At 42.6% G+C, this 8449-nt stretch overlaps 1 pseudogene across 1 annotated transcript; it reads left to right on the top strand.

Annotated features, from left to right (window-relative positions):
• Nucleotides 1-2629: 2629 nt before the first annotated feature.
• On the top strand, nt 2630-8235 carry LOC309612424 (receptor-binding cancer antigen expressed on SiSo cells pseudogene; annotated as a pseudogene). Its single transcript has one exon. The product of its transcript is annotated as a receptor-binding cancer antigen expressed on SiSo cells pseudogene (transcript).
• The last annotated feature ends 214 nt before the right edge of the window (nt 8236-8449 follow it).

Genomic DNA, 8449 nt, shown 5'->3' with positions numbered 1-8449 from the left:
TCAAGAAAAAGAGGGAGAGGACTCAAATCAATAAAATTAGAAATGAAAAAGGAGAAGTTACAACAGACACCGCAGAAATACAAAGCATCCTAAGAGACTACTACAAGCAACTTTATGCCAATACAATGGACAACCTGGAAGAAATGGACAAATTCTTAGAAAGGTATAACCTTCCAAGACTGAACCAGGAAGAAACAGAAAATATGAACAGACCAATCACAAGTAATGAAATTGAAACTGTGATTAAAAATCTTCCAACAAACAAAAGTCCAGGACCAGATGGCTTCACAGGTGAATTCTATCAAACATTTAGAGAAGAGCTAACACCCATCCTTCTCAAACTCTTCCCAAAAATTGCAGAGGAAGGAACACTCCCAAACTCATTCTATGAGGCCACCATCACCCTGATACAAAAACCAGACAAAGATACTACAAAAAAAAAGAGAATTACAGACCAATATCACTGATGAATATAGATGCAAAAATCCTCAACAAAATACTAGCAAACAGAACCCAACAACACATTAAAAGGATCATACACCACGATCAAGTGGGATTTATCCCAGAGATGCAAGGATTCTTCAATATACGCAAATCAATCAATGTGATACACCATATTAACAAATTGAAGAATAAAAACCATATGATCATCTCAATAGATGCAGAAAAAGCTTTTGACAAAATTCAACACGCATTTATGATAAAAACTCTCCAGAAAGTGGGCATAGAGGGAACTTTCCTCAACATAATAAAGGCCATATATGACAAACCCACAGCAAACATCATTCTCAATGGTGAAAAACTGGAAGCATTCCCTCTAAGATCAGGAAAGAGACAAGCATGTCCACTCTCACCACTATTATTCAACATAGTTTTGGAAGTTTTAGCCACGGCAGTCAGAGAAGAAAAAGAAATAAAAGGAATCCAAATTGGAAAAGAAGAAGTAAAACTGTCACTGTTTGCAGATGACATGATACTATACATAGAGAATCCTAAAGATGCCACCAGAAAACTACTAGAGCTAATCAATGAATTTGTTAAAGTTGCAGGATACAAAATTAATGCACAGAAATCTCTTGCATTCCTATATACCAATGATGAAAAATCTGAAAGAGAAATTATGGAAACACTCCCATTTACCATTGCAAGGAAAAGAATAACATATCTAGGGATAAACCTACAAAAAAAAAAAATTTACAATATGCATTGGATTTCCCCAACAGTTTGAGGCTCTGCAGCCTGAATTTTTGCCTTCCCTCCAGCCTCTCCAGGACATCACTAACCCCTCTGTCTCCCCCCACGACCCCAGCATGGTTATCTGAGTGTTATGGTTCTCAAAGTGTGGTCTCCAGACCAGCAACACCTAGGAACTTGTTAAAAGGGAAAATTCTTGGGCCCTGCTCCAGACCTGCTGAATCAGGAACTGTAGGGTTAGCGCCAACAATCTATGCTTTAATGAGTCAGTCCTTCAAGTGATTCTGACCTACACTCAAGTTTGCACACCATTGTCTCTATGAAAGGAGTCAATAAAATGCAATATGGATCCTTAACACACTATACTAAGAAGTGTGGATCAACCAGAATAAGGCCAGGTCTGGCTCAAGTTACGGATACTGACTACAGACCCTTGGGGTCCTGCATGGCAAGGGTGAGGGTATAGCTGGTTTTTAACGGGAGACACAGCAGGGGGAGTAGCATTGACTTTGGAGTCCTGAGTTTGAATCCTAACTCTGCTATTTGATAGCTGTGTGACTTTAAGGAAGTTACTCAACCTCTCTGATCTGAAATTCCTAATCCATAAAATAAATAGTATCTACTCCATGGAGTTATTGTGATGGTTAAGAGAGAGAATGTAAAGGTAAAATGTACACGTAAAACCACTCACATGGTGTTCCATACTAAGTGGGTGATATCTATTTGAAGACAGCTTTGGCCACATCTGGTGCAATCATCTCAGCTGTTAAAGTCTGGTCCTTCCCTTGTTATTTACAACAGGCCTTATCATTAGCTATTCCATAGCTAAGACCTCAGATGCTGGAAAGGCTCTTATCTGTGGCCCTGGCCAACCAAAGCAAAGGCTCAGACTGCTGTTTTACTTGAGAGACGTCACTAACCCTTCCGACTCTAACCTGTCTCTTTCTTTGTGAGGGTCTTCAAACAACCCCCGGGCTGTGTGATCACTGGCCAGTTCTAGTCATTGACTCCTTGTTTACAACCCCACTCTGTGAGAGCCCTGATCCCCAGGACAACGACAAGAGGCCACCTCAGGGTGAACATCTGCATTCCCTCAGGGCTGATTTCTAGCCATGAGGTGGTCGGAGGCTGCATGAAGCTAGCCAGGATGCAGGAACAGGACTTATTACTACCATGACCTCTAGCAAAACAGCAGAAACAACAAGTCTCTGGTACTGACGGTCTGCCTCTCTTCCGGAGAGCAAGTTAACCCCTTTATATAACCTTGGTTTTCATTGCAAACTTCTCCAAGGACTGCTTTCCCAGAACAGTCTCCAAGATGCAGCATGTGCCACTTTGCTCCCTCATGCCTGTTTCTTTTATTCACATGTAATTCTTCTCATTTAAATCCGATCAGAATAGGTGAATGTGTGATGGCCAGGGCAGTGTGTGCCCAGTGCAGCCTTAACTGGGCCTTACCCCTCCACGGTCTGATTCACTCAGCGTCCTTGGTTATCCTCACTCTTGTGGTTAAACTGGTTTATAATTCTGCCTTTTTCTCTTCTTTGTTTCTTCTCAAGATCTGCTGTGCGGTTTCTTCCACCTTTATATGGCTAACTCAGTTTGCACCAGCTAAATTTGATCTCTTCTTCCTCCTCTGTATCATAGATTACCCTTCAGGTCAATCTTTCCCCTGATATTGGTGTGTAACGCACTTTCTTCATTCACCTCCAGCAAGTGAGAAGAAGAGCAGTACGCTTTGCTTCAGGCAGCCGGGACCGCCTGGGGTCAGCCACTGCCATCACAGCCTCGCTGAGTATCACCAGGGAACTGGGAGAGGGTAGGGAATTAAGATTACCTGTGCCAACCGAGGACTTGCAAGGCAGGGAAACGTTATTATCTTGTGCTAGAAAACCTCCCCATTACCTCTTGAAGGCTAAAAACCAGGCCCTTTTCCTAGTTCTGGAGGGATATGTATTACTACCCAGGGCAGGGTTGATATGGCATCCTGAGAATTCCAAAGGCAAGATATCAAGCTTCTGTGTTTGTGTGTGTATGGGTGTGTGCACACGTATGTAGTAGGGGCTGGGGAGTCAGGGGATGATGATAAGAATTCAAAACCAAATTTTTGCTTTACTTCAGTCATAAAGAATGGCTTTCACAGGGCCACACTGCTGACTGGTATCTTAATGTACCTCCCCACCTCACAGCTAATAGAGCCAAGCCTACACTGGGCTGTGAATAGCCAGCCATCTCCAGAGGATGCCATCGCTACTATCTTCCTCTTTTTCCTCTTGGCCATCCATTTGGCATTTTGACAAAATTCCTGCTGTCCCTCCTCTGCCTAGAGCTGCTCAGCTCAGACAAGTAGCTTTGTCTTTAAGTCTCCCAGGAGAAGAACTTGAAGAGTGGCCCCCAGGATAGTGTGTCATAGGTCAGAAGGATCCACCAGCACCTAGAAGCTCAAATGAGGCTCCCCAATTCCCTGCTCCTCTTCCACCTCCATCTCGACTTATCCCATCTTTCGCAACAGACCTCGAGCAAAAGATTGTCAACAGGTACTTGGGAACGAACTGTGAATCATCAACTGTGACAGATCTACTCTGTGAGGAAAGAAAAAAACCACAGTTCTTTTTTCTCTGTTCTCCTGTTTCCTCTAGGGATTTCTCTGAAAGGTTCTGGTCTCATCTGGGAAGAGTCAGAGCTGAGGGCTTTAATTGTAGCTCTTTTATGTCCCACGTGACATGGTGATGTGCAAGAGGAAAGTGCCTTCTCTGAGATTTGGTTTATTTGTAAAAAAAAGTGATAATATTTACAGACTCTATGGTTATAATGATGAAGTAAGATAGTGGACATAAATCCCAAGCAGAGTGCCTGGGTCCTTAGAGGGCGCTCACAATACGGGTTCTCTTCTTACCGTCCCTAAGTGGGAGCCACCGAGTGTTGAAGAGCACGGGACATCTGGGTGTCGACCTGCAGACCAGCGCTAAGAAATCATGTTTAAAAGCCGCTCGTCTAAGGATGATGATGGGATGTCATTGAAGCGACTGGAACATTAGAGGTTAACCCAAGTGCAACCACTCGTGTTAGGAAATGTGGCCTGTGACAAAGTAAAACCACGCCACACAGGGAAGAGACCGTGGCAGAGGGACACGGGGACTCATTTGTTTATGGACTCCAGTTCTGTGTCAGAATTGCTCTTCTCGGATTGTCTATTGTACATGACGGCATCCACCGATTCCAGGAAAGGCTGTTAGAAATCACGTCCCTAAAGGAATTTACCGTAAGAAGGCGCAAATGCCACACGCCAGATAAAGGGGTTTAGTCATCTCCCCACAGGGAGATCTTTTATCCTGAAGAGTCCCTTCTTGGGAGAATCCCTTCTCGGGTTTCTAAGATTCCCAAGGGTGAAAAAGGCCCATAACCTTCTTTGCCCTTTACTCTGGGATTGCTCTGTGGCTGAAACGAAGAGGAATCAAATTTAGAAACATCTGAAAAGAAATCCAGATCCAGGATATTATTAGATGCGAGGCAAGCCAAGGGTGTTATCAGCTGGTGAGGTACCGCCAACGGGATTTAGGAGGAGCATCTTCAAGAAGAGCCCTAAGTCCACGGAAGCAGGAGGAGTCATGGGTTTTCGTATCTCCCACTCTTCAGAAGCCGAGGCTGCAACTTCTTATATGTGGCTTGTATATAACAAGGCTCATTTCATATAATAAGAAAAACAAATGTATTATTTTCAGGAAATGACAGGAAAATAGGAAGAAAATAAAGTTGTTTTGGGGGGACTATCTTAAAATTTCAAACTGTGCTATAAGAACTAAAAATAAAAATTAAAAAAAAGAATATAAAATAATGGAGTTGAACTACCGAGAGCCGCCTTCGAGGGCGAAGGAGGGGAGGCAGGAGGTGGGACTGGGGGAGGGGAGGGTTTCCCGACGAGGGGGCGGCTATGGCAGCTGCGTGGCAGCAGCGGCGACTGAGACGGAGCGCGCGCCCAGCTTTGAACGCGGGGCTGGGACTGACCCGGCGGAGCGCAGGCTCGAGGAAGCGACCAGCAGCGCGCGTGCGCGTGCCTTGTGTGCGCGCGCAGCCAGCATCAGCTGGGAGCCTCCTACGGGCGGGCGGGGAGGGGGAGGGGCAGGTTTTGATTCCCACCATGGGTATCACACAGTTTCAGTGATTTAAAGTTTGTACCTGCCTAGCAACAGTATTCTCATTCCTAAAGAGATTAATACGCAGACCTGGCAGAGGACGGAAATTAAGTGGAGACCAAAGAACTTTGCCAACTACAGTTGATTATTCATCAGTTCCTAAGCAGATAGATGTTGAAGAGTGGACTTCCTGGGATGAAGATGCAGCCACAAGTGTAAAGATTGAAGGAGGGAATGGGAATGTGGCAACACAGCAAAATGCTTTAGAACAACTGGAACCTGTTTTAAGGACATGACACCAACTATAAGGAAAACCCAGAAAATCATTATTAAGAAGAGAGAACCATTAAATTTTGGCATCCCAGATGGTAGCACGGGTGTCTCTAGTAGACTAGCAGTGACACAAGATATGCCTTTTATTCATCAGTCTCCTGAATGAGGTGACTTGGATACCTGGCAGGAAAATACCAGTGCGTGGGAAGAAGAAGAAGATGCGGGCTGGCAAGCGAAGAAGTTCTGAGGCAGCAGAAGAGAGAGAAAAGAGAGCAGCGGAACAACAAAGGAAGAAAATGGAAAAGGAAGCACAGGGGCTAATGAAGAAAGAGCAAAACAAAACTGGTGTGAAACTTTCATGACAAAATGTTCTTCAGTTGTCATAGTGCCAGTACGAGAAACGTGCGCTCCACAACCCAAGTAACATTTGTATGGAGCTAAGAGTAGTTTCAGAATACAAATACACTGCTTGATTTTAATGCATTCATCAGGCCATGCAGGACACCAGGATTCTCTCAAAGTCCCTTGAACTCTTGGTGATTGAGACTCAAAGAACAAAAAAAGCCTTGTGAGATAATATTTTCTTCAACATGTTCCAACTATAAGACGATTGTTTGCTGTAGAGAAATTATTACAAATGGAACAGATCAGGACCTCTTCAAGCTAGTGTTTCTAGCTAATTAAATGGCTGTAAATTTTATGGTGGGAAAGAACTCTGCTGTCTATAATGCTTTCCTTCAATGTGCATAATGATAAAATAAATAATTTTAAATATTAAAAAAAAAAAATAATGGAGTTGAGAAGGTCTGTGGCTTAGGAGCCCGCCGTAGTTCACTGCTGCCCAAACTGCTCTACCTGGCATTTAAAATATTTCATCCAACGGTCTCACTTACCTATCCAACCTTGCTGGATTTTAGCAGTCTACTTCCAGATTCTTCCCTTGACAGGTGCAAAAACTGATAACCAGAGATTTTAAGAGATGGCTCATTCTTACGCAGCTGGTTAGTATTAGAGTTGACAAAAACAGTGAAGTCTCCTATGAAAATATATTTGCGATATATTGTTAGTAAAAAAAAAATCTTTTATTAAACAGTGTATTTCTACATGTGAGTGTGTGAGTTTTCATTCTGGGTAATGACTGTGGTTGATTTCTATTTTCTTCTTCCTCTCTTTTAAAAAATGTTATTGAAGTATAGTTGATTTACAATGTTGTGTTAATTTCTGCTATATAGCACTGGATCAGTTATACATATATGTATTCTTTTTCATATTCTTTCCCATTATGGTTTATCACAGGATACTGAATATCGTTCCCTGTGCTGTACAGTAGGGCCTTGTCGTTTATCCATCCTATATATAATAGTTTGCATCTGCTCATCCCAGACTCCCAGTACCTCCCACCCCCACCCCCCTTGGCAACCACAAGTCTGTTCTCTATGTCTGTGAGTCTGCTTCTGTTTCATAGATATGTTCATTTGTGTCATATTTCAGATTCCACATATAAGTGATATCATATATATAGTATTTGCTTTTCTCTTTCTGACTTACTTCATTTACTATGATAATCTCTAAGTCCATCCATGTTGCTGCAAATGGCAGTGTTTCATTCTCTTTAATGGCTGGGTAATATTCCATTGTGTGTGTGTGTGTGTATATATATATATATATATATATATATACACACACACACACACACACCACATTTTCTTTATCCATTCATCTGTCGATGGACACTTAGGTTGTTTCCATGTCTTGGCTATTGTAAATAGTGCTTCTATGAACATAGGGGTGCATATATCTTTTCGAATTGTAGTTTTGTCTGGGTATATGCCCAGGAGTGGGACTGCTGGATCATATGGCAACTCTATTTTTAGTTTTTTTAAGAACCTCCATACTGTTTTCCATAGTGGCTGAACCAATTTACATTCCCACCAATAGTGTAAAGAGGGTTCCCTTTCTCCACACCCTCTCCAGCATTTATTATTTGTAGACTTTTTAATGATGGCCATTCTGGCCGGTGTGAAGTGGTACCTCATTGCACTTTGGATTTGGATTTCTCTAATAATTAGCTATGATGAGCATCTTTTCATGTGCCTATTGACTATCTGTATGTCTTCTTTGGAGAAATGTCTATTTAGGTCTTCTGCCCATTTTTCGATTGGGTTGTTTGTTTTTTTGTTACTGAGTTGTATGAGCTGTTTGTATATTTTGGAAATTAAGCCCTTGTCAGTCACATCATTTGCAAATATTTTCTCCCAGTTCGTTTGTTGTCTTTTTGTTTTGTTGATGGTTTCCTTTGCTGTGCAAAAGCTTATAAGCTTGGGGCTTCCCTGGTGGTGCAGGGGTTGAGAGTCTGCCTGCCAATGCAGGGAACACGGGTTCGAGCCCTGGTCTGGGAAGATCCCACATGCCGCAGAGCAAATGGGCCCGTGAGCCACAGTTGCTGAGCCTGCGCGTCTGGAGCCTGTGCTCCGTAGCAAGAGAGGCCGCGATAGTGAGAGGCCCGCACACCGCGATGAAGAGTGGCCCCCGCTTGCCACAGCTAGAGAAAGCCCTCGCACAGAAACGAAGACCCAACACAGCCATAAATAAATAAATAAATAAATTTTAAAAGTATTTGTAAAAAAAGAAAAAAGCTTATACGCTTGACTAGGTCCCATTTGTTTATTTTTGCTTTTATTTCTATTGTCTTGGGAGACTGACCTAAGAAAACATTAGTACGATTTATGTCAGAGAATGTTTTGCCTATGTTCTCTTCTAGAAGTTTTATGTTGTCTTATGTTTAAGTCTTTAAGCCATTTTGAGTTTATTTTTGTGCATGGTGTGAGGGTGTGTTCTAACTTCATTTG

This window comes from Balaenoptera borealis (assembly GCF_965194805.1).
Source record: "Balaenoptera borealis genome assembly, chromosome: 15".
Lineage (NCBI taxonomy): Eukaryota > Metazoa > Chordata > Mammalia > Artiodactyla > Balaenopteridae > Balaenoptera > Balaenoptera borealis.
This window is presented reverse-complemented; position numbering and strand designations above follow the sequence as displayed.